General features: G+C 47.1%; 1 protein-coding gene across 1 annotated transcript in view; it reads left to right on the top strand.

Moving 5' to 3' along the window:
* Positions 1 to 5,376: 5,376 nt before the first annotated feature.
* The window catches only part of RAI2 (retinoic acid induced 2), a 32,780-nt gene continuing 12,790 nt past the window's right edge, over positions 5,377 to 25,366 (top strand). The window contains exon 1 of the mRNA XM_065741384.1: positions 5,377 to 5,536. The gene's annotated coding sequence lies outside the window, so the exon portion shown is untranslated. The remainder of the gene's footprint in view (positions 5,537 to 25,366) is intronic.

Here is a 25,366-nt window from a genome sequence, read left to right on the forward strand (position 1 = left end):
TTCTCATTGGGTGCAGCAAGAGGCTTCCCCTAATTTACTTCCAAACTGTCTAATTCCAGTCATCGTTGTTGTTCCCCTCCCCTCTTTCAAAGTACTTCCACACCCAGCCTTCCCTACTGACAGCACCTGGCGTACCATTCCACCCCAGGAGGATAGGGACATGCTTATCATCCCAAAACACAAACTGCTCTTTTCCGAAGGGGAGCTGCCACGATATACCTGCCTCGAGAGCCAAAATGTGCACTGACCGCAAGGACCCTCCTTTCACCTTCATCCATGGAAAAATTTAATTAATCTTTCCATATTGGCAGCTGAACATTTCCTGAAGAGAAAAATAAATGTTAATTTCCAGAGGTAATTAACAGTCAGTGAATGAGACTAAAGGGCTTTCATCAAAATTACCAATCAGCTCAAATTTGAAGAGATTCTCTCCTCCTCATTGCTTCTTCATCTCATTCAGCCAGTCCTGCTGAATTAGTGCCTAATAGAGTCTCAGACATATTCATATGCTGTCAAATTCCCATCCTCCCAAGGAACTGTCCCTTTCAAATGGTAATATGGAGGGCGTATGATGTGCTCCCGTTGCTATTTCGGATTTAACAGCTGGCTGCATTGCACCAGCGGTAGCTGTGGAAACTTAAATACGGGATGTGCGTGCTTATGTGTGTGTATACGCGGACGTGTAAACGCCTACTCTTTTGCAAATTATACCCTGTATCTTAAATAGCATTCTCTTAATAGCTCCTTCCAAGCTAATTCACTTTTTAGACCACCACAGTTGCAGAAGGAGAAAGCACAACAGCTTTACAGCAACCAAGAGCAGGCTCTTGCTCTCTCCCCAGGCTCTGCTCTGCTCTCAAGCTCCCCTGCTCAGCACATGACTAGGGCCAGTCCTATGGTGCTGGTGGCCCTCACCAAGCTGTCCTTGGGGAAGGATCTCTTCAGAGCATTCTCTCCTTAGCCGACCGCAGGATGTTCTTAGCACAGCCCAATATGCACCCATTAGGGTGTCCAGGCATAGAGATGGCTGGTCTCAGGATGGTAGAGAGAAAGCAGCAGTCCTCCTGTGTCAGTACAACATAAATGTCCCCTCCTTCAGCTTTGTTAAATGATCTGGGCCTGAGCCAATGAGCCACGCTGTTTGGAGGGAGGGGCCCCCTCTTAACCCTAACCCTAACCCCTCTCTTTCAGCTGGATCTGGCCCTTCAGTCTGGAAATCTTAGGGGATCCTGTGGGGACAGCCAACAAGGAGAATTCCTACTAAAGCGTTCCTGTGTGCCACACCAGGGCACATCTGCAGACAGCACTGGATGGGCACAGAGCGTGACCTCTGTTAACAATACACATTACATGAAAGCTAATAATTCTGGCCAGAGCGTATTCAAAATAGGATGCTTGAAGCAAAACTAATGCATTATTTACTGCTTGTTGGGAATACAAGAACATAGAGATAGACATCTGAGCCTTGGGCCTTTTCTGAGACGTACTGTACACTGCCTTAATGTGCTTATGGCAGTACAGTTACAGATCTTTTGTTACTAATATTATTTAAAATCTTGTCCCGTGATTAAAAAAAAAATCAAAAACATATGTGCATTCACCTTTGATTTCTAGCTGTATACAGTGATAAGAGATATTTCTAGTGCAGTATTCATTTCCTTGCTGGAAAATATGCCCTTCCTCTACCTGTGAATTTAATCAAACAGATATTTGGTGAAAGCCATAGGGTGGAAAAAGTACAGAAATTGCCTGTTTCCAGTTGGTAGCTGAAGACAGTTCTGAACAGAACACCAACATGACCAACTCAGACACAAAATGTAGACCCTGCTTAAGTAATGTTTCCCAAACCTACAGACTGTCAAAGAAGGACAAAATATATGTTGTTTTGCATGCCCAAGATACACGAATAAAATTCTTTGTAAAACACTTCAACTGTCGTCGTATAGAAAATCACATTGGGATTCACCTAATTGCACAGAGACGGTCTGTAATATTGATACCTGACTTTGAACAAATCACCCTCCAATCCTTCTATGGTCAACAGAAAAATGCAGACACTTGGGGGAGTGATTTATCTCTTCCTAAAGTAGATGTGTAAGAAAGGTCAAATGAATTGCATCCTAAAAGTGCCTATTTCTCTCCACTGACCATAAAGGTTGGAAAGAGTGACTAGCACAGATGTAAATTAATTTGCTGGAGACGTGAAGCCTGTGGCTTGGTGGGGGTTGTTAAAGTGTACCCCTATGGCCCTGTTGGCCACAGTAAAAAGGGCTGCAGGACAAAGACAGAGTACTTCTTCTCTCCCCAGTGACAGATTTCCAGGTTTTCATCAGATGGAAATTTCTGGTCAGAGGCATCGTGCTGTACATCAGCTGAGATGGTGCTATACACCCAGACCAGTCCAATGTTGACTGGATCCCAGTGGCAGTTTTACAAGTTATGGCTCGTCAAAATAGTTCTGAGACCAAGAACTGATCCCCACTGGTCCTGAAGTGACTGTACAAGGGCACACTGACTGACGGCACAACTTTTCCATGGCAAGTTCTCTTTACAGTTTTACAAACATCTTGTGCAGGCTCGACATGGAAACGACTGGAAAACAGACTGAGCTGTAGAAAGAAACATAGCAGTATGTATCGCAAATTCTCTGTGGTCTATCCCTTTAAAAGGCCGCACGTGGTGACGTGCTAGGCTTACCTGTGATACTCTTGATCATCTCAAGAATGGCTTTCAGGATAATCAAATTGCAGTTTGATTTCTAAAGAACACTCGTAATTGAAAAGAAGAGTAATTGTGAGAGGGGCGCTGCCTGAAGCCACGGTGCTTGATTTCAGTATTCCTGAGTTTATTCAGTGTTTGATTCCCAAAACAATGCCTAAGAAGCCAGCACTTTGGTTTCAGATGACCTCAGTAAAAGGCAAAAAATCAAAAATCTGTAGGTATTATGGTCACGTTACGAGCAACAATGCTGAGCTTGGTGATTTGTTATAATGTCACTAAAACCTCTTGATATATTTAGCAAGTGGTAATGGTAAAGGTTATAATTCCTCTGAGGGACGATAGGGATGAAATAAACCACAAGGGTCAAGTGGATTATGACCTCATGAAAACTCAAATAATGGAGATGGAGCTTTATAAACTTCCTTATAATAGATAATGCCTAGAACAATTTTAAAGCTGCTTAGCGCTCAATTTAGACTAGTCACAGGCTTCCTACTATCTATATATTACTAGAAAAAAAAAGAAAAAACAAAACAGAAAATTATTTCTGCCACAAGAAATCCTTCATCTGCTCAGAATTCCCGTTTTGCTTACAACAAGCACCGTGCTGTGCTCTGAAAGCTCATGGCAGCACAGGTGCACCCATCTGCCAGCTCTCCCTGCCCAGCACTTACACTGTGGGTGCTCACACAGAATTTGTGAATCTGATTTAAAGCTTGTAGCATATCCTGGATTGGCATATTAATAACCACACCTGGCAGCATTTATTTTGCTGCCACACAGCATTGTCACAGGATCAAAGAAAAGGAAGATGAATGGTGCTGCATGCTTTGCATCCTTTGCAAAGGGAAATGGCAAGAGCCTGTTGGCACGCCCATCAGCACGGGCAACACATACAGCCCATGCAAATTGTCTCTCATTCTCTCAGCCACCTGACCTCACAACGATGCTCACAAAGGTTCCAAGTGCAGGTAAGTGGGGAGTTCCCCCATGCACCTGAGCAAGTTTCACTGTGTCAACAGCCCAGGTAAGCCAAAACACTGCACCTCCATGCTGTAGAGATTTGTGAGCAAATGCCTAACAAAATTCCCTGCTCAGAACTGCGGAGAAGTGCTTGAGACCACACAATCCCAGCCTCTCCAGCATGGAGGTGACACTGCACTTACCGCTGTGTGACAGCACTAGGGATGGCAGGGCTGCGAGAGCATCGGCCTGAGAAGTGAGCGGGGCAATCAGCCATCACTGACAGAGGGATTTCTGATTGATTTTAAATTAAGGTCACTGTCCCCGGGCCACAGCTAGATTTGATTACTTCTGTCACATTTTAGAAGGGTGAGAGAAACTTGTTTGCAACCATCCCTTCAGTGACTCAATACATGATGATGGTTTTCCAGCAGGGTTTGATGCATCCAAATTCCACATCCAAATTCCATTCCAGCGCACTCTATGGCCATCGTGCTGCTGACGTGAGCAAGGTTCTTCTGTAAGGCCTGGGTTATCAGGAACAGCTTTGTAACAGTCAGAGCTTACAGCTTCAGCACCAACATCACCACCTTACCTAAAGGTTCGAGCCATGGATTGATGGTTCTGCATCTACACCTACAAGCGGCATCACGCAGTCCGTAGTCAGATTCATGATGGTGCTGGGCAGCACCAGGTTACCTCAGACAAAACCCAAGTCTGAGAGGTGTAAGCAGGCCAACAGGACTGCTGGTGGACATTGGGAGTGACAGCCAAGGCCTTCCCATGCTGATAAGCAAGGAATGTCCAGCTGTAACTACACCACACTGTTGGGAAAACACGGAGGAGCAGCAGATGTGGAATCCCACAATGCTACAGAACTTAGCCCTGACTTAACCTAAATTCCCACAGCGATGAGGAAGCCACATATCTGGAGCACTCGAGACAACACCAGGCAAATGGCCAGAAATTATACGGCGGGGGACGGTCCTACTCTCTTTTGGGAGGTGGATTAGGCTGATGACCTACTAAGTATTTTTTTTCTTTTAGTAATACCTAGGATGTCGCAAATGCACGCGCTTTCTTATTTCTTAATTCATAATCTGTTTGATCCAGAACCGAGTGTTTCGCAATGCACATTAAACCACAAGAGGAAATCTTGAGCAGTTTGTTAATATCACCGTCAATCCAGATGGAATTACCATCATCTCCTGCACTCGGTTGAGGGCACATGATGTAATACCAGGCGCGGATTTAGCTCAATGCAGCGCACCTTCCGACAAGCTACCGCAAAGGGGAAAAAACACGTGACATCGAAGAACGCATTTTAAAGAGCAGAGATCCAGCTTAAAGCCGGCGATATGATGGGGAAATGGGGATAAAATGAGGGATGGGGAGGCGGAGGGGGAAAAAAGAAAAGGCAAATAAAGGGAAGAGTTAAAAGCAAGCGGGTAAGGCGCTCGGCCCGCGGACAGCGCTACCTCGCAGCACTCGAGCGCACCTGCCCCGCGCTCCCGGGGCCGCCCCGCGGGCATGCGCGGCCCCGCCGCCCCGCTCCGCCCTCCGCCGGCGGCGCGTGCGGTCGTGGGCGGAGCCTCCCCGCCAGGCCCCGCCCCTCTCGGCCCGCCCGGCCCCGCCCCGCCTGCCCGCCCGGCCCGCTGGGGAGCGGCGCGGGACGCGGTGCCGGCGGCCGGGCAGGGCCGGGCAGGGCAGGGCACGGCGCGCGTCCCCGGCGCGGGGCGGCGGCCGGGGCTGGCTCGGGAGGTGGCGGTTGCGCCCTGGCCGCGGCGGCAGAGGCGGCGGCGGGGTGCGGAGCCCGGCGCGGGGCTCCCGCAGCCTCCACCGGCGGCCGGAGGTAGGTGCGGCGGGGCGGGGCGCGGGGCGAGCCGCGGCGGCGGGCGGGCGGGCGGCGGTGACAGGTTGGCCGGGGCGGCGGCGGCCGGGCTCCCGCGGTCCTCCCGCCGCGCTTCGTAGTGGCCCCGGTGCCGCGGGCGGCGGCCCCGCTCCGGCCCGCGACCATTGTTTCTGGCGGCGCCGGGCGGGCGCTGCGGGCCGGGCGCCGGCGGGGGCTCGGGCCGGTGCGGGGCCGGCGGGTGCGGCTTTGTGCTCGGCGCGGGTCGGCCCGGCGGCGGTGACAGCGCGGCTCCGCGGGGCGGAGGGCCGGCAGGGTGCCCGCGACTCTGCACTGGGCGTTGCGGGGCTGCCCGGCTCGGCTTCGGACCGCCACCTGCGCTCAGCCCCGAGCCCCGGTCCGAGCCGAGCGGTGCCGCCCCGCTCCTCGGGGGCCGCTTCTGCTGCTGCTGGGGTTTTTTTGGCCCGCGGTCGCGGGAGGGTGTTCTTCTCCTTGGAAATCTGTTTTTCAGCGCAGCTTGCGATGCGGGGCTTAAAATATACGCGTCGTCTGTCGGGGTTGCGTCGTTAACGAGCGGAGGGAGAGCGGTAACCCTGAATTCTTTGGGGATTTTCCATTTAAACTCGGCGAGCGAATGTCGATGTTTTTTCCGAGCGACCTTGCGCGTCGTTCATCGCTCGCGAAGTGTCTGAACGCGTAAAGTGAAGGTTTCCCCCCTCAAATGCGCCGCTGATTGGAGTGTTTCGAGCTCGGCGTGAGGGTGGGATGGAAAACCAGCGCGTGTGTAGGGGAATTAGGAGAAGCTTCCCCTGGCTGCGAGCGGCTGCGGGTAACGGGGACCCGGCTGCCCCGCAGCGCTGCTCTGAGGGTGGCACTCCGTGCTGAGCCCCGGCGAAGCGCTGGGATGTGTTTAACCCTGCGATAGGAAGCCGGATCTCAAGAGGGGATAAACGTCGGAATTAACTTGAGGGGGATACGGAGTGCCCACCCGTGTGCAGCTGTGAGTGCAGCCGGGTGCTGCTGTGGGGATGCAGTGCGTGCTTGCGGCACGTGGATAAGGTGAAGCTAGCTCCAAGCATGGCACCGCGCAGTGCAGCTGGCATTTGCTGCCAGCCGACCGAGCAGAGCCTGCAGCAGCGTGCGTTGCAGAGAAGAGGTGCGCTGGCGTGTAACAAAGGCGTTTGGCTGATCTCCTGTTTGAGGAACTGACGCTTCAAAAAATCTGCCTTCTGGCTCTGGGGCACCCGCATTCCCCTGCCTCTGCACCCTTCTTCTTTCCCAGTGGTTGCCCGCACCAGGTTGGGCACTATCCAGATGCAGCAACCCATCGATGCTTCATCCCTCTCTAATCCCATCCTGCTCTGCTAATCTCGCCAAAGCTTTGACACGAGGATCAGGCGTAATGTTCCAACCCCGTGTTTGGTTTTGGAGCATCCTTGGCACACGTGATTGGGAAATATAAAAAAAATCAAAACTGTGGCTTGAGGGTAGATCCCAGCAGCGCGAGGGAGAAGCAGCCAGAAAATGGCACCTGGGGCGTTGCTGTGCAGCCAGCTGTGTGCGGGGAGCAGCGAGCGGAGGTGGGAGGGCGCAGCTCCCTTGGCGTAGCAGCGGGGTTCTTATTTTAGCGTGGAAGACGGCCAAAGATAAGGAGCGGTTGTCATCCGGCTGCTGGGAGGACTCGTGGAACAACAACAGCAAAAAAGCTTTGTGGAGGTGGAAATGTTTTCGTATGGGTACTAAAAAAAAAAAAAGAAGAGAGAACCTTGTGAGTGGTGGGACTTGCCACACGAAGCTGGTGGTACGAGGTTCTTCCCGTACACAGACCAGAATGATCCTAATTAAGCCCAGATCCCGTTAAGTGACACGTGGCTTTATTCACTTCAGATGTTTCTAGGTCCTAGAGATGGGGCCAAATGTGAAGAGTTTGATGTGGCAGAGAGTTTAACCCCAATTATTTTGACATAAATCACGTGATTGTTACAGTAGCCAAGTACATGTGATGGGTGCCCCTGGGCTGCCGAGTAAAGAATGTAAATGTATTTTTAAAAATTTCCATGAAAAACCTTTAAAGACCATTAGAGACAGTGCCTGCAGGTCTGCTAGTAGGACATGCAGCTGAAATGAGGGCTTCCCAGAACCAGAAGCTGGGGAGAGAAAGGTGATGTAGGAGATGAGTAGTCTTGCAAAGCTGGGGTGGGTGAATGATCTGGGGAAGTGCTGGCTTTTCTAGTTGGAGTGGAAAGAGCAGGTTGAGGATGCACGGTGCTGGCCGTGAATGGCTTCACTTAGAGGTTAGGCTGCCCTGGGTCTTGTCTCCAAAAATGGCTCCTGCAGAGTACAGCAATATTTTGGTAGCCTTTTGTATACTGTCTTTAGAAACAAGGTGGTTTCCTTTTCTCATTGTTTTGTTTTGCCCAAAGCCTTTCTGAATCATTTCAGAAGACATCGGATTTCAGAAAGGAGGTAACTAGCTTTGTGAGAAGTTCTAGGCTATGAACTGTCATTGACCTTCCTCCATTCTCCTCTGGAATTTCCTTTCCTGTTTTTTCCAGTGTTGACCATCTTTCCAAGTGCACTGAACAACCCAGTAATTTGGCTGCTCTATGAAGGAGCCACTTTGTCAAGTGACGTAGTGTTGCTGGCCAGTGCTGGCTTCCTCTTGTCTTCCAGCAGGTCTGCCCACATGTACAGCAGCCACGTAGCAATGCTGTAGTATGGGAGAAAAGCAGGTTGACCTCTCCACCCCAGTGAGTTTCAGTGGGGTTGTTGGACATCTGAGGCTGTAGTTCCCCATCCAGTTAGTGCAGGCCGGTTTTGAAGAGCAGTTTGTCCTCCAACACCTTTGTTTGCTTCAACCTTTCAATTATGTTTCTGCTTTTATTGTGACATGGAAACAAAGAGGCCGCAGAAATACAGTGGCTACCAGGAGGGCAGGGAGAACAATGGCTCTCACGTGCTCTGGCAGGCGGTGCATTTTTCATGGCAAAGCCAGGTTATTTGGAGGAGTGCAGGTCTTGCGTTCCAGTGAAAAATAATTCATTAACAGCCAGAGAATAATCGCTTTGCTCCAAAAAGGCACTCCAGCTGCATTGCACCAACTGTTCTTTTTTCAGCCTCTGAATCCTTAATGACAGTAGTAGCTAATTTCTCTTCTCTGTGTTTTTCTAACTGCAGTGTCCTATTTTCTCTGAGTTTATTGAAAAAATAATAGAAGTCATTACATAGCTACTTGTCACCTTTCAGAGAAGAAAACTTCTTCCTGGTTGAATGGCCAAGTTAGTTATTTGGTGACTGACTGGAACAATAGCAACTTTTTGTAGCTCATCAGTTATTCATCTATGCTTGGTGAATAAACTAATTAGAAGAGTGTCACTTAACTTATGGTCTGTGAGTATCAGGAGACGATGGATAAAATACTCGCAGACTGTATAGCAATTGCACATGTGCATTCTGTTGCACTCCAGCAAAAAAAAAATAGTACAGAGTCAAGAAGTGACAAAGTGAGTAATGTGTATTCGTTGTATATATTTTTTTATGTTTTATTATCTTCGAAAGCTTATGTGACTGTACTGCATGAAATTGTCCTTGGTTTAAAAAAATAGTTAGATGGTCCTTTGGCTGAAGGAAAGATATCGAGGAGCATTGAACTGAATGATGCAAAAGGGCAATGAGAATAGTAATGTGGAAAACTAAATAAAGTGTAGAGTATTTTTGTGTTTATGATGCACGCCTTTCTGGTGGTTGATGATGGATGACTTGCTGTAGAGCTGGACTCACATGAGGCCATTGCAAAGCAAACAGGAAGGGCAATGTGTTGTTTTTTAATCAGGATTTTCCTGGTCAAGCAGGCAGGCACTGCCACCAGAATAATAGCTGCCCTCTCCTCTAGCCTTGGTGATGGATGGGCTGGAGGTGGGAAGGCGGCTCTGTCCAGCGGTGAGGTGGGCTGGAGGCCTGTGACCCTAAGGTGGTGCAGGCATTGCCTGGGCTGGGCCTCGCTCTGCATGCTGGGAGCACCAGGAGTCCATAGGAATGGATGTACAAATAGCTGTCACTGTGCTTTCTTAAAAATAAAATCTTACCTACTTCCCTGTGGGAAAAAGAAAAAAAAACAACTACTGTAGTTTGTTTGGAAGAATCTGGACTGTGGTACTGTCCTGCATGGTATCCTTTGAAGTCCTGAAAGGAAGTGAAGGCAGGGGCTGAGCCCAAAAATCTGGCCTCTAGGGAAAGTTTTCCACAAGGCCCACTGGAAAGTGGTTGGATCACAGGACTCTGCCTGAAAGATAAGTGGATCCGTAGCCCTGGGTAATCTCCTGGTGGACAGCAAAGGCTGTTTGGTGCCTGGGGGGAAAGGTGTGTTATGTTTATACTAAATGTAAGCATGTCCTAGATGAAGGAATGCAGAGAAGAGCCTTGCTGTTGTAGTCATGAGGTGCAGTCAGTTCATCCCTGGGGGCAAATGGAATTTGTTCGGGGTATGAGAGGACCTCTGTGTGGTGAGGATGGATTCACAAGGCTTCTGTGGTGGAAGAAACAAGAGTTGTGACACAGCTGCGTTGGGCATGTGGGTTACCTTGAAGAATATTGTGCTCTGATGGGGCTTGTGGTGTCGACCTCAGTATCTCATATCTCATCCAGACATTATATGAAGCAACCGTTCAGCTTAACGAAGACTGCTTGGCCAAGCTCCAGTTGTGCTGGAGCTAAAAGAGTATTGGTAGGTGGAAGAAAGCAGCGATAAGGAGTTGCATCCCTGCTCGCCATGGGAATGCACTCTCAGAAAACCAGTTCAGATTTGCCATCTGAGTCCTTAAGTGATTATTTTTCATTTTTATTATTTTTTTTAATATGCTCAGGTACCATCCCAGTAGTGTTATGTCATAATACCATAACTTGTGTTTTACGATACATTCTGACTGTCATGATAACTTCCTGTCTTGCAGATGGAGAGAGTCATGACACTGATGGGGCTAGCCCAGGTGCTGCTAGATGCCACAGAAAAGAAAGTGAAAGAAGAGCATGGCAGTAGGCCGCACTCCTCGCTTTCACAGCATGTAGCCACAGAGCTGGCTATGGCCTGGAGGGGCTTAGCTCAGCCTCCCAGCTCCAGACTGCAAGGCAGCTGACCCCGAAATGGTTAAGTTGGAAGATGAGGGGAATGCTGATCATGAAGGGGTTCTGGACATTTGGCTACGCTGTGGCTGCTGGAGAGTCTTGTCAACACTCTTGCTTCCTGTTTGCTTTCTGGTGGGGATGAAGAGCTCTTTGCTTTGAAGCACAAAGGCCCAAATGCTTCAGGGTTCGGTGCTTCCGAAACTGCTTTTCTTGAGGAGAGGTGCCACTGAACTTCCAAGGAGCTGAGGTTCTCTTATGTTTAAAAAGGAAGGGGGTGTTTCTATTAGAGTTTCCTGTTTTGAACTCTTTAGTTACAGAAGGATTGTATTTTTGCATTTTGTATTTGGAGATGTAGTGTACTTACGTGGATTATTTTCAGTTATCTTATTCTTCTATGTGTTTTGATTTGTGCAAATGAGTTTTCCCATTCTATTTGAGGCTGCTGCTTTAAGGACATCCAAGTAAGGTTTCCTGTCAGGAATGGCTTAGATGTAGTTGAGTCTTGCCCTGGGGCAGTAGGACAGCTCAGACAACTTATCAAGGTCCTCTTTAGGACCTTCCCTATGGTTCTAGGCAGTTACCAGACAAAATAAACTTGTAGTAAGTTGTTCTGGTTATGCTGATGGGATTTCACTGTAGCATTTAACATGGGTACATGTTTGAAAAGGAAATAATAGCTAATTGTAGTACAGTTATTGCTGCTGAATTTGAGAAACATTTCTCAAAATTATGGAGGAAAACAACCGATGCTACATTTTCAGACTAACATTATGATATGGCCGTGATTAATTTTTCCAGGAGCTGTGTGGTTTTTATATCTGCTTAAGTGTATTAACATTTTAAAAGGTCAAAGGTAAGCTTTAAAATGGATGCCAAATTAAGATGGATGGGGGGAAAATGACATTTAGTTCTTGTTACTGCATATTGTTTGAATTTGACCAAAGGCAAAAAGAAAACAAAGAATTGCCTTCCCCCCAGACAGACAGACACAGATGCACATGTACACTCCCTCCACCTGACGTCCTGGTGTACCTGCTCTAGGAAAGCCTTAGTGGTGCAGGAAGATCCTCACTCTTAACAAAAAAATTAGCGGTCTTTGCTTCCAGATGGTTTAAGTACTCTTCTGCAAAGCTTCCCATTTAACTAATGTGAGTGAACTCTCTAAATAAATCTAGTTAAAATATTTATATTAGGAAAATACAGCTCATGTGAACCATAACCATGCTACCATTTCCTGCCCTTGCTGTGTTTGAGATGACGGCTTCACCAGGGAGAAGGGACTGTGCTCTCATCTGCATCCACACAGCTCCTGGCAGACGAAGTCCTTCCAAAATCAAGAAAGAGGTTACAGCAAAAATGAGTCCTCTGCTTTAGGGTGAATGGGGCTCAGCAGGAGCTGCTCTGTGGAAGGCACAACAATTCTGATTTTGGAGAAAGCAGTAACACTTGCCAGAAGGACCAAATCTGATTTATGCCTATCGTTTCCACTCTTGCCCTGAAATTAGGTTTAGGACCTAGGCTGCAATGCACCAGGTCTTGGGAATTATGTCCACTCCATTCTTTGAAGGACCCAGTGCCTGTTTTAAATTCACTCCCTGCTGATAATAAGTCATCCTAAGCATCTCTTTCAGGGTGCTGAAAATGTTTGTCCAAGGTTCTGACAAAAAAAAAAGAAAAAAAGGGGAAAAATGTGAAGTGTTCAAGCGCTTGGTTCCACTCTGAAAATGTATTTTTCATTTCAAGTTGAATTGATTCCTTCAAGGCCTTGCTGCCCTCCGAGTGGAACAAACAGCACACTTATTTTCTTTTTGTTTTACCAAGAAAAAGGAGAAAAAAAAGTCCTTCAGTTGCTCAACCTAAACATTTCTTTGTGTTTTGTTTTTTTTTTTTTCCAGCCCAGCCACTGTAGCAAACAATTTCATTATTTGCATAGCTCTAATTGTAGTGATTAAACAAACACAGCAAACGCTGACCCTTCGCAGAGCCTCATCGCAACCCCGCAGCCAACTTCGTCTGTGTTTTTTCCGCAGGGAGGGAGGGTGGAGTGGCTTTGTGCTAGGCTGAAAAGAAATTACCGACATTTATTTCTTGATTTTTTTTTTCCTTCAAACTATTAACGCTGACGATGTAGAGCAAGAATAATTTCACCCATCTCCTTGCTGGCAGATTCAGCGATATCACTGTGGTGTGAACCTGATGCAGCTGAAGAACAATCAGGTTTCGAATAGCTTGCTCATGTGTTACTCTGAGGCTGCAGCCCCCAGTGCCGTCATTAGAATAATGCGTAGGATTGATACTCTGCTGGCAATACTGATACTAACTCTAAGGGCTCACAAGCAAACATTTACACTTTCATTTTTCATTGTGCAGATGGCAGGTACCCTAATACAGGGTTAAGCGAAATCCTATCTGGCTACAGTTCCATCAAATCGGAGCAAACAATTTTTTTGGACATTTTTTAATGACATTTATTTATAGCAGGTAGAGCACAGGCGGCTGCTATTTCTCAGCATGCTGGAAGAATGTTCTCCAGATGGTGCTTACTGTTTATGCTTTTATTCAGTTCACTTGAACACAGCAGCACTCTACACAAAACACGGAAAATTGGAAAATAAAAACAATTATGTTTTTACAAAGTGCCATGTTATTTGCTGAAATGTCTCATTTGACTGATGAGAGATGCTTCAGGGCAGCAGGGGGGATCGTGACTCACACACAGGCGCTCACTGGGATGGGTGCAGGCATATCCCCAGCTTGAGGGGTGCTGCCAGTCTTCCCCACGTAGTGGATCTTACGTGGCTACCAGTGGTTCCATTGTATGTGTGTCTCCCCTTTGTCCAGGGCTATAGGTGAATTTAGGAGGGGGTGGTGATAGCGTTGCCGTGGTCGAGTTTTCTCATCCTGGGGTGGGAGAGAGATGAGACAAAGCCGTCCCTGAGCCCCCCCTGTGCCATCATTTCCACTAGCTTCCAATCAAGTAAAGTTTTGAGGTCTTCTGGTCTGAGCTGAAAGCAATGGTGAAGCTCAGGACTGGCTCCCAAAAGGAGTGGTGTGGTCTATGGCATCTTGTTACCACAGTGGAGTCATAGATCCCCACACCATCCAGTGGTGGGTGTGCTCTTGCCATTTTATTTGCTCAGCCCTGAAAGGCTGGAAGCTTTAAGTAAAAGAATGTGGAATTTTAAGAATATTTCCTTGTTAGTAATACTTGGAACAATTTTCAGGAATTGTTCTGGTTTTTTCTGTTTTTTTTTGCCCCTTAATTTCTTTTTAAGAAAACAAACAGACCAATCATCAAAGTAGATTTCAACAAGGAGGAGAAAACAACAACAAAAAAAAGCCTTTCAATAAATATTTCCGGCTTCTGTTAGCAAGCAGAACAAAAAGCCAACAACAGTCCCCAGCACATCAGGACAATTATTTGACCAGCAAAAACCCTTTCCAGTTTAAACTTTCAATTTGGACGCAATGATTATTTCTTTGTAAGTGCAAGCCTTCGGTTTCCTTCAAAATCCGGTTTCAAGCCAGCAATACTTTCAGTGAAATTGAATTTCAAGAAATGAACATATGAGCTGCCATTCAGCCTGTTTTGGGGATTTCTTAGCTAAATGGTGGTGCAGTGCTACGCGGCGCTTCGATTTCTCTCTTCCTGCGACCCAAGAGACAGCCCTTTTCCAACCTGAATTCTTGCTACATCAGCTACATGCTGTTTATCTTCAGCTGCTCCCTTGGCAGTTATTATTTCTTAATGTGTTAATTGTAGTTCCTGGACCCCAGCGTGTGAGCATGTGTAATGCTCCCTGTAATGACGCCGATGTGTTCTGTAGTTCCTGGAATTGCAGAGAGAAAATGTTATATTTGTCCCAGGCACAGGGCATCCAGTAAGGGAAACCAATTACAAGAATTCAAATAGCATAAAAAGAACAAAGTGGGTAATTGGGAGGAGTACGCAGCGAGGCTTGGGTTTGGTGTTTTTTTCTTTTTTTTTTTTTACTTATTCAATTATGGTTCCAACCAGTGGTCTTGCTTTGTGTGATATATATTTTTTTTTAATTAAAACTTGAATTATGTCAGTTGCTTTCTACCTTCTAACAATATTTCACTGTGAATTCATTCCTAATAGCGAGTAGTCAGGGGTAAGGAATGGCTTCACTGAGCGATGGGAACTGTTAATTATTAAAAAGAAACCTATGGATTTAAAACAAATTAGAACTCATTAAGACGAGGTCTATTTCCACACAGAGTGGCTGACATGGAGAAGCACATCTGTGAGCCCAAAAATAGCACTTTTTAGCCAGTGCACCCCTCACAGAGATGCACCTGCACTGCAGGTGTCCAGTTGCTGTTGGGGATCCTGTCAGAGATCCCGGCTTGGTTTGGTTTTTGCTGTCCAAATCTGGCTGTGCTGTGACTTAAGTTGTTTGTTCTTAGGGGCTTTTTGTGGATCTTTGTAGAAAAACCCATGGGTTGAATTGGTTGTTGGACACCATATACGAACATAACTATGTATGGTTGCAGCCTATGTTTCTGAAATTTTTGGAGGCAGTGGCTGTGTCCACAGGAAACTCCTAGTAAGGAGAGCAAAAGGTGACGTATGATGAGCATTTGAGAATTTAATTTTATGCTCCCATATGGGCTTTGCACCCGAGGATTTGCTGTCAGGCTGAGACATCCCTCAGATTGTCAGCAGCATCACCGGGAGCGACACGCTTGCATCGGGAGAAGCAGCACCACCATTCTGCTGGCTAGAAATCAGCAATAACATTTTGACATCTGTGCAACAGTTTAAAATGAATTATTCAGCACATAGATCGTGCTGTTGGAGCAGCCAGCGCATCTCTGCCCGTTTACTGCTGTCAGTCCGTGATGGAGATGCCACTGGTGCCAGTGGGAGCAGAGCACATGGGCTGGGGGTAGGTTTTGGCCTGTAGCCTGGAATGGCTTTTGACAGCACCCCTACAGAATATGAAGGGAGTTATCTGCATCACCATCGACAAAGAGCTGAGACCATGGTGGTGTGCTGTTCTCTTGGAGTATTTTAAATACGTGTTAGAAAAAAGGCCTTAAATAATTAGAGGTTTGAGCTGCTCAAGTTAAGCGCTAGAGAGCAAAGGATGAGATTGGTGTGTTGCCTGTGGATCCCCAAATCCACCGAGCATCTTGTGCCCGCTGGGAGCAGATCCAGTCGCAGCCCAGTGGCAGGTTGGGGCCAGCCCCAGCTTCTGCCAGGCTGAGGACTGGTGTGAAGGAGGCACTGATTCCTCTCAATGGAGAAAATGGATGAGAGCCACAGTGAAAGTAGCATCTGATTGGGAAAAACATGGTGAATAGCGATGAGGACGTGCTTTGGGAACTGCAGGTGGAGGAGGCTGGCAGGAAGTACAGGTTGGAGGAACAGCAGCAAAGACCAGATCTGTTTGAGACAGGCTTGTGGGAGCAGAGGTGGGCATTTAGCTTCCTAATTCAGCACAGTCCTCTGAATTAAAGCTGTGTATGTGTTGTGAGTCTGGCATCTGTCATTTTAAAAGATGCCTGTTCCCTGTAGCTTCATTTTAAATATAAATGCAGAACACAGGATGATGAAGTTCAGTGCTATGGGTTAATGGCCTCACCCTCCTTTGAGTACTGATGATTTATTTAGTGGGCAAAAATTTGGGAGTGAATGAGTAGAATTGCAGCGTGCAGCAAAATCAGTGGCCTGGCATTGTCCATGTCTGTGTTTGGGTGATGGAGCACAGAGGCAGCCCAGAGGCTGTGCAGTCTCCTTGGGGGTCTCCAAGAGCCTCACTGCTCTTGTGTGTGCTGCTGGGGCAGGGGCTGGGCCTGATGGACACTGAGGTGTCTGCCAGCATCAGCCATCCTATGATCTTGTGATTCTTTGGGTGGCTAACTGAAAACCCAGCCTTCCCCAGTTTCTGTGCATATCTAACAAATAACACCCTACCGTGTATGTAGCCCAGTACTGCACTTGGAAAGACATATTATCCTGGTTACTATAAAACAAATGGCTAGCATGCATTAAATTTCTTATGTAGGAAAGCAGATCTATAGAGAAAAGACACTTAAGCACATAATGAAAGTTAAGGAGATCCTTATGTCCTACTGAAGTCAGTAGCATTGAAGCATGTACTAAAACCTTTCCTGAAATAGGGACATATACACTGATAGTAACTCAGTGGCGGAAAGGCTGATGCTGAAGGACTCTGAACCTGTGTGTGTGCATGTACGTGTAGCCTTACTATCAGCATCCCCAAGAGCTCTGCCAAACGCAGAGAAATGATGATGAATACCGCACAGCTCATGATGCCCAGGTGCAGCTCTTTTGCAGATGGTGGGCGATGCTCGCCTGCTGCTTGGCACCAGCACTCCTGTGGCCACCGTTTCCAGCAGTGTGAGCTGGTGCCTGGTTCTGTACCATCGTGCAGCCAGCACCAGCTGCATGTGGGTATTTGCGTGCCATGTTTCCCTAATGCCTGCACTGGCTTTCTGTATGGCTGCCATCACCGAGCGCCTGTCTTTGATACCTCCTTGCTGTCTTTGATCTGCTCACCATCACTGCTCCTTGGGGGCAGGCAAATGTTCTCACCCCTTGGTAGGGAGCAAGAAGAGACACAGGGAGATGTCAGGTCAGATTTTAAAAGTTTTTGTCAATGTCCATGTGGAGGCACACTGGGGGACATTCTTCCAGGCCCTGTGTGTCTGGACACTGGGCTCCGCGTGGATCGCTTGACCTTGCGTGGGTGGGTTGTGATGGGGGGGCAGGGGACCCGAACGTGCAAGGACCGAGGGAGGGAACCTGCCTTGTTGGTGTGTGTGTGAGGTGGTAAGCAACCAAGGACACGCAGAAGACCAAAAAGAAAGGGAAAGAGGGTAAACATCTGAAGTAATATATGTATGGGGGTTGAAGAGCTCTGCGTGCTTCTATTGCCGCTCGATTGGAAGGATGTGTGCAGCTTGTGAGTATCCATTAATTAGTGCTGCAGTTGTTCTGTACTGGTATCAATAAAACCTTAATGGTGTGTGGTACGGGGCTGTGATTTCTTCCTTTTTCCACATGCCCTTGTGAAGATGCCTGTCAGTGAAGTGCCTGGTGAACAGGCTTTGCCACTGTGCCTTATGATGTAGCGGGAGCACTGTGAAATCCTTCAGCAGTTACCTCCAGTGTTCTTCTTCCTGATAAAGGATCTTTGATATGCACTACTTTCTTGCTCAGGCACAGTCATCGACGTTTTTCTTTCTTTTGCTGAAACATGCTAATTCTTAAAATGGTTCCTGCTCAGGCATTGCCAGCTGCACTTAGTGCCTGCAGTGCAATGGGTTAGCAGCAGCAACGGCAAAGGCTCTCCTCCATTTCCTTTATATGCACATCGTGCAGCTTTTCAAACAGTGCATCAAACAACACCGACTGGAAATTTCCAGGCCCATTTCCTGTCTGGTGCATGCTCATAAAGCAGGATTGTCTGTACGGTGCGTAGCTGCAGTACTGCAGAAAGTCAATAAAGAGCTGACCACCTCACCTCTATCAAAAGCGGTTGAGAAGCCCTGTCTCATCTGCCTTATTAAAACCACACTTGGCTCCTGCAGAGAGACATAGCTGGAAACCTTGAAGAGAAGGAATAAAAAGGAGGCAGAGCTTGCAGTGAGTATTCTCCTTCTGGGTCTTGCAGTGAGGTTAAAGAGTATTTATTTTAAAATGAACCAACAAAGAAGCGGATTTGTTAAGGTCTGGCATAAATGTGGGCATTTTGCTTGAACCTCTGACTCTCCCACATTCAGTATGACACAGAGATAAGATTCGTTACTGCAGCGATGAGTAGATTTAAATAGCTCCCTGATGGATTAGTATTTTAAATGTAAGGATGTGGATGCATGTAGATGTGCATGCATGTATGTACTGAATCTTCGCAGGAAAAGGGGTGCTATGGAAATGGATACAAGACATAGGATTTGTTCAGTACACGCTTGAAAGGCTGCTTTTTTTATTTCTTATATAAGAGTAATCAATTGAATATTTGCCAGCTTTCAGTGGGAGCCACCAAGAGTCCCCACCCCCACCATCCCAGGGCCCGATAGCTTTTTCTCACCTGAAAATGGAAAAAAAGAAAGAACTTTAACAGAAAGAACATTGCTTTAGCTTAACATGGTAAGATTTCAGAGATTGAATTTTCTGATAGTAATGAAATGAATCCTGAGTTGTGCATGAATTTGATTGCAGTTAATTAGATTGTTGAGATGCTCAACAAACCTGGCCCATTAGCTTTAACCTCACATACTTCGGATTTGTATGTACTGGTATTCTTTATAGATATATATAAATGTATGTATAATAGGAAAACCTGTCTGGGAGCTCGATTGTTTTTGAACAGTTACTGTCTGTGAGTAGTTATAACAGCAGTGTTGTTGGAAATGTTGGTGTGCTGCTGACCATGAATCCCACTGTGTTTATTGCTTTGGTGGTGCAGGCTTGGTTTGCCTTTTCACAAGGAAGAATACAGCTGTACATTTCAGCAAAGAGACACACTCAAGCTCTGTCCTGCAGCTTTTTCTAGTTCTCATTGATCTTAATGAGACTAGTCATATGAATGGAAGCGACTCGTGTCAAAATGGATTTTTTGTCTGAAACTCATGATTTCTATTAAGCTGATGTGCCTCCGCAGGCTTCGGAGTGAACAGCTCCTGTTGTTTGCTTTTGGCAATGGGGAATAGCTGCAGAGTGGGGTGTCCCACAAGATGGTCTCGTTGTTTTGCCTTTGCTCTTTATGCAGTCTGCTCTTGTTCAGCAGTTAATAAGGTGGAGTATTTGGTGATGGCAGGGAACTACCAGCATGAGGCTACAGCTAACCCAAGAATAGCATTGAAGAGCTGATGGTGCTGGGGGAAAAACAAGAAGGAGGATTCTGCTGCTGGGGAGCTTGGCTTTCTAAGGCAGTGGGCATGGCCTCAAGTTCAAGGAGCATCTGGACAACGCTCTCAGTGAAAGGGTTTGATTTGGAGTGGGGCTGTGCGGAACCTAGGGTTGGACTCTATGATCATTATAGGTCTCTTTCAACTTGGGGTATTTGATGATTTTGTATGATTTGACATGCAACCTAATGGTGCATGGGAAGAAGAGTGCCCACCAGCTGTAGGAGATGTGGATACCTGGCACTGGGCTGGGCCCAGCATCCCCCTGAAGCTGCCAGCGGGACAGCCAACCTTGCTTGGCTGCTTCTGCTGTGCCCAGTGGGCACCCACTTAGGGAACTGGGCAGACCCTTCCCATCATCTGGGGAGCTGTGCAAGGCCTCGTGAAGGTGCTGCATCTCCCCCCATTGCAGCCGCCTTGGGATAAGTCATAGGCGTCATGTCCAATGTTTCTCAGGCAGTGCTAGCTAGAAAGGAAACAATTTTACACATCAGCAGTTTTTTATGATTAATAACATTATCCTGCCTTAATTGAAAAATGGGCTGGGGCCCTTAAGAAAAAATTAAGCTGCAGGAATTAGAATCTAACCTCTTTATGATGAATGTGTATTTTTACACGCCACACATTACTGTCAGTGCTTTTAGAAATAATAGCGCGGCCTATTGTAATAAAGAATTGTCCCGCGTTGTTTGTAGTTGCGTGGCACCATTCTGTCTGCCTGACTTGACTTTTAAGAGCTCGGGTAGAATCCATGTGAGGGTGCTGAAATCCTTTTAGAGGGAATTTATGTACAAACAGGAGAGCGATGTGTAGGCTCCAGGCTTCACTATCAGTTGTTATTGCTGAGAGATATTCACGGGGAGCTAATGCCAGACATAGCATTAGCTATCTTCAGCCTCGGTGCCTTTGTGGAAAGTTGGTAATAAAATGAGAGAGGGCTCCCGTCGGCATGATTCTTAAACATCAGTGAATCATCTTATGCAGCAAGTCAGTTGCTGCTGGGGTGAGTGTGTGCAGGGGTCTTTGTGAGCCACTGACTCTAGCTAAACAAGGCGTGAGAGGGAGCAAGCCTGCTGCTGTCTAACCCCTCATGGAGCCTTCCCCGTGGAGAACCACAGCTTCAGCAGCATCCGGGAAAGCAGGTAAATGTGGGAGATGTGAGTGTAGCACCTTGAAATACAGAAACCATATTCCCCCCACCTAGAGCTTTCAGATACTCCCGTCAGCTGAAATACTGCTAACCCAAACATTCGAACATGATGAGTCAAATCTCCCTGGAAACCAAGCGGAGAGGAACCCGCATGTGTGGAGTCGCTGGTGCTGGTGTTTGTCTCCCACAGACAGCATGAGAAGCTCTCCTCCTCCACCTCCTCATTCCTAGGGGACACAGCAGAGCGGTTAGGAGGAAAGGCCGGGCTGGCAGCGAGGCGGAGGATCGTCGGCTGTGGGATGCTCACCCAAGGACTCCGTCAGGATGAAAGGTCTGTTTGGCTACCCCCTCCTTTGTGTTTGGGTCAGCGTCGCTATTAAAACAGACCCTGGGGAAGTGTGTGTTAAGGTGCTTCCTTCCATCCCTCTGTCCTTTCCCCCCCTCCCACTCTCATCCTTTTCGTCCCTGGAGGAAACGCTTGTCTCTGCCAAGATCCTGCCTCACGAAAGTAAACAACGTGAAATTGCAATAAAATGTTGTGATTTGCTGGGCTGACGCTCGGGAGCCGCACAATTACAAAAAGGGTCTTCTATAGATAGCCCTGTGAGAAATAAACAATCTTCCGTCCTGAGTGGGCTTCAGATCTGTGCACGAGGGCAGGGCGGATGAAGAGCAGGGGATTTCTTCCCCGAACCGCAAGGTCTTTAGGAAGCTTACATTGCAGCAGCTGTCGGCAGCTCTGACATGTCGGTGGTTGGCCATCACACAGTACCACAAAACATGTGGGGCTCTGCCCGTGCCTGCTGTTGTTGCTTGTTGTTTTAAGACCTGGTCGTGCCCTGAAAACCCCGAGAACAAATAATGTGAGCCGAAACTTGTCTCTTTCGGGGCTCTTCCAAATAATTTGAACTGCGGCAACCCTAAATGGAGGTGTAATCCTCGGGAGATGAGCTGCCTTGGACGCTTGCCAGCTTAGCAGGCTGGGTAATCTGCACTGTCATCAAGATTTTGCGGATTAGCTTTAGTGAAGCTAGTTGGCTTTGACATTTCATTAGGGAAGTTTTCGGTAGTTTTTCATCCTCGGTCTTTATGCCCTAAAATATAGATGGTGCAGTTTTGTTACCCTTACACCTTTTAATGTTCATGCAAGTCGAATAGTTGCTGCAAACAACTCTTATCCACTGAGGATTTTTTTAAATCATTGCTTGTTTAGGAAAGAGTAACTGAGTTTTGTAAAGGATCTGTTTCTCCCGGTGCTAACCAATAAATTTTCATCTGGATAATTTAAGTTACCGAACTGTTATCTCCCAAAGAAGGGATAAAAGCAGACACTACTCATCCTGTAATCTGAAAATATTTTGAAAAGTGAACTGGAATATCAATAAAATGGCTTATCATCAAGGTCTCACAAGAGCTGTAGAGGACGTTTATTTAAAAATCAAAATGCTAAATTTAGAGGAAGGGACTGTGCTCGTGAGAAGGGAGCGTGTACAAGTGACAGCACTGTAAATTGTCTCGAGGGTTCAAGGGACTGGGGAAGGACACTGTGTCCTGAAGACACTCGTTCCCAGCAGAGATGTCTCCACTGATAAGAGCCGGTTGTTGTTTGTGATGACAGTGATCGAGGAGGACAAGGTAAAGGCTCACCCATAAGCTCCTGCAGCTTTTTTCAGAACAGGGTTGTCGCCTGCTTTATTTATCACAGCATGAAGCACTCCAAGTTTTTTGCCTGCTGCAGAGCGCGGGTGCGCATCCTTGGAGCTTCTTTTGCAATCACCGACATGCTCTCATAAGCTTTTCTGCATGAACGTGCCCATGGGGACCAGTGATACTTCTGGGGAAGGCCAAGAGGGGTTCATTGAGAGGGCCAGCAGGGACACCCGGCTCCATCTTGCAGCAGGGGCCTGGCAGATGGAGGGAAGGGGCGTTCCTGCCCCTCTTTGGCCATGTTGTCTCCTTGTTTCTGCCTTGCTGTCCTTGATGTCGATAACATTCTGTCCTTCACTGCTGACAACTACTGAAGCAGTTCTGGCAGCAGCAATTGCTATCTGACCTACAAATGCTGTAGAAACTCCGTTCTTCAACTTTGCAACTTAATCATTGCCGGAGGAGTCCTTCCCAGCCTTGTAGATAAGTGAGGTCTAGGCCCCAAGTTGAGCAGACTGGGTGTGTTGATTGGTTCCTTTCCCACCAAACCCATGAAGATCTTTAGTCCGAGGGTGCTTGGCAGTCATGTGGTAAAGCTGACCAGGTCAGTCACACAGGATCCCATTGCCACCATCTCGGCAGTCATGCTGCTGGGGATGGAGCAGCTGAAGCCTCCATGCCAGGCCACGCTGAGGCATCTCCAGTTGCTGAGGGCTGGTACAGGCTGGCATTCCTTGCTTTCCTGGCTGCTTCTTGTCCTGCTGTCCATAGCAGTGCACGGGCACTGACTCCTGAAGTCTGCATCAAGGTGCTGATTCATACTTCTGTTGCAAAGCCTGTGAAGTGAAGCTGTGAGTGGAAAGCAGAGTTTAGTTAAACAATTATTTACCTTACTTTACTTCAAAACTAAATAAATACAAATAGAGTTCAGGTGGTTGTTGGGCTGAATTTTTCTAGGGCTCCAGAAAAGCATCCAACATAAGGAGCTAAGCATCTTGTAAGTGCAGAGGTCTTGATCTGGGATAAAGCAGCATCTCCTGTAAGCTGTGTTCCTGTGGTACAAAAGGTATGGAGGAAGGGGATATGTGTGTGCGCATATGCTGTGTTCCTGTTGAAGGTGAATATCAGTTTTGATTACCCGAATATTGATATAGCAGTTTAGAAATAGTTTGCCCAGAGGAGTTGTTTGTACTGTTATATTTACCTGCCCAATGAAATCAGACAGCCTTTCAGTCCATGAATCACAGTACAGTGTTTGCCCTTCAGATTTCTATGGTTGCAACAGTATCCAAAGAATTCTATAGAATCAAAGTAATAAAACTGAAAAACGATATTGACTTTCCTTTGGCTTTTTCAGGTTCTTGCTAATTTTGGCCTTAGAATATGCTTTTTAGATTACATTTGATTTAGTTGTTTTATCTCTCTGTTAAATCACGGTAACCGTTTGCTCTAGAGCTGGGGACATTCCTCCTGGTGTGCGCTGGCCTCAGCGTAACATACATTTTCTAATGATTTTCGCTGATTTGGGGAATTTGGAGTGCAAAGCGGGTTTACGCAGGCCACATGAATTTCTGGCTTCAAGGCAACGATAAGCATTTTAATGGCTTCATAAATGACACCATGCATTTAAAGTTGGTTTTCAATCATCTTAAGATAGTTTATTGTGCAAGAGTGGCTCCAGCGCAACATTCCTTCCTTCAGAAGAGAAGGTGCCAAGGGGATTGGTATGTGGAAGTGACTACAGACCAAGTTTTTCTTCGGGAGCCTCAAATGTTGTCCTCGATATATTTTCCCTCAGCTCAGCCTCACGTTGTTTCAGAGGGCAGCAGTTCCTGCAAGTCACACTGTGAAAGTGCCCTGGGACTGCATTGCTTCCTCAGTTGTGGTTGGAGATATTTTTCATCCGTCTTTGGCAGCTGTTTTAGAAAGACAGTAGACATCTCTCACTGAGTCCTGTTCTCACAAGCTAAGGGATTGCACCAGTCAGCAGCTCTATATTGTTTCTCCCTCTGTTCCCTAACAAGCACAGTTTTTTACCTTCCGTCTGTTTCAGTTGCTCTCTACAGAATCATTCATCTTCTGCCTTGCGTCAGCAGCACTAGGCTTTTTCCTCAGCTCCCCTCTTCATCTTCCCTACCACCGTCATGCATTTTTTCCTGGCTTTTTTCTGCCCAGATCTCTCCACACACTGATTGCCAGTCTCTCTTCCAGTGCCAGATCTCCATGTTCTACCATTTCCTTCCATTGCAGCCACTCTGAGTGTCAATGGAGGGGGCCTTGTTGTGAGGATGTGCGAATTATGAGATGAGTGGTGGTATTCTGCCGGAAGGTGTTCGGTCACTGCTATCAAACGCTCCTTTGATCTGGAGACAACTCAGAGGTCCTTGCAGTTCTGCAGTACAGATGTCAGGAGCTCTGCATCTTCTCCCCCTTGCCTCCCCTTCTGCACCTTTGCTTGCTTTCCTGGGTTGTGCTCCTGACCTCCAGGGGCCTGGTGTCCTGTCTGCTCACTGGTCAGCTCCTGCAGCCCTTCCTGTGTGTCTCTCCGAAGCTATTCCACAAACACCTCCCCCAAATTGAAGGTAGAGTCTCACAACCTGTGGGCCCTAAGGGCCTGGGTAAGGCTGAGTGCGTGTTTCCCTCAGGATCAGCAGCAGAATTCTGAGTTTCTTGTGGAGAAAATGGTCATACTTACGTGCGTTGATCTCAGGCGTGTATGTATTTCTTTTTTACAGCTGTATTTTTAAGGAAAAAGGTATGTGTGATTTCAGGTCGTCTGAAGAACAATGCATCAACCTGATATTGTAAACATGCTGAACAGCAGTTGCATGCAGACAGTTGTGCTCTGGTCAATGTGCTGGTCATCTCCAGCTTGAAAACAGCTTTTATTTTTTTCTTTATTTTAGTCCCCCATTTAAATCTCATTTACTCTGCAATGGGAACTGAGCCTATTGCATGTTTAAAGCAGATTTCTTTGCTGTGCGTATGGAGGAAGGTAAAGGAAGCGATAA

The sequence above is a fragment of the Cyrtonyx montezumae genome, unplaced genomic scaffold (genome assembly GCF_038088225.1).
Source record: "Cyrtonyx montezumae isolate F1298 unplaced genomic scaffold, pur_monq_1.0 scaffold_3, whole genome shotgun sequence".
NCBI classification, from domain to species: Eukaryota; Metazoa; Chordata; class Aves; order Galliformes; family Odontophoridae; genus Cyrtonyx; species Cyrtonyx montezumae.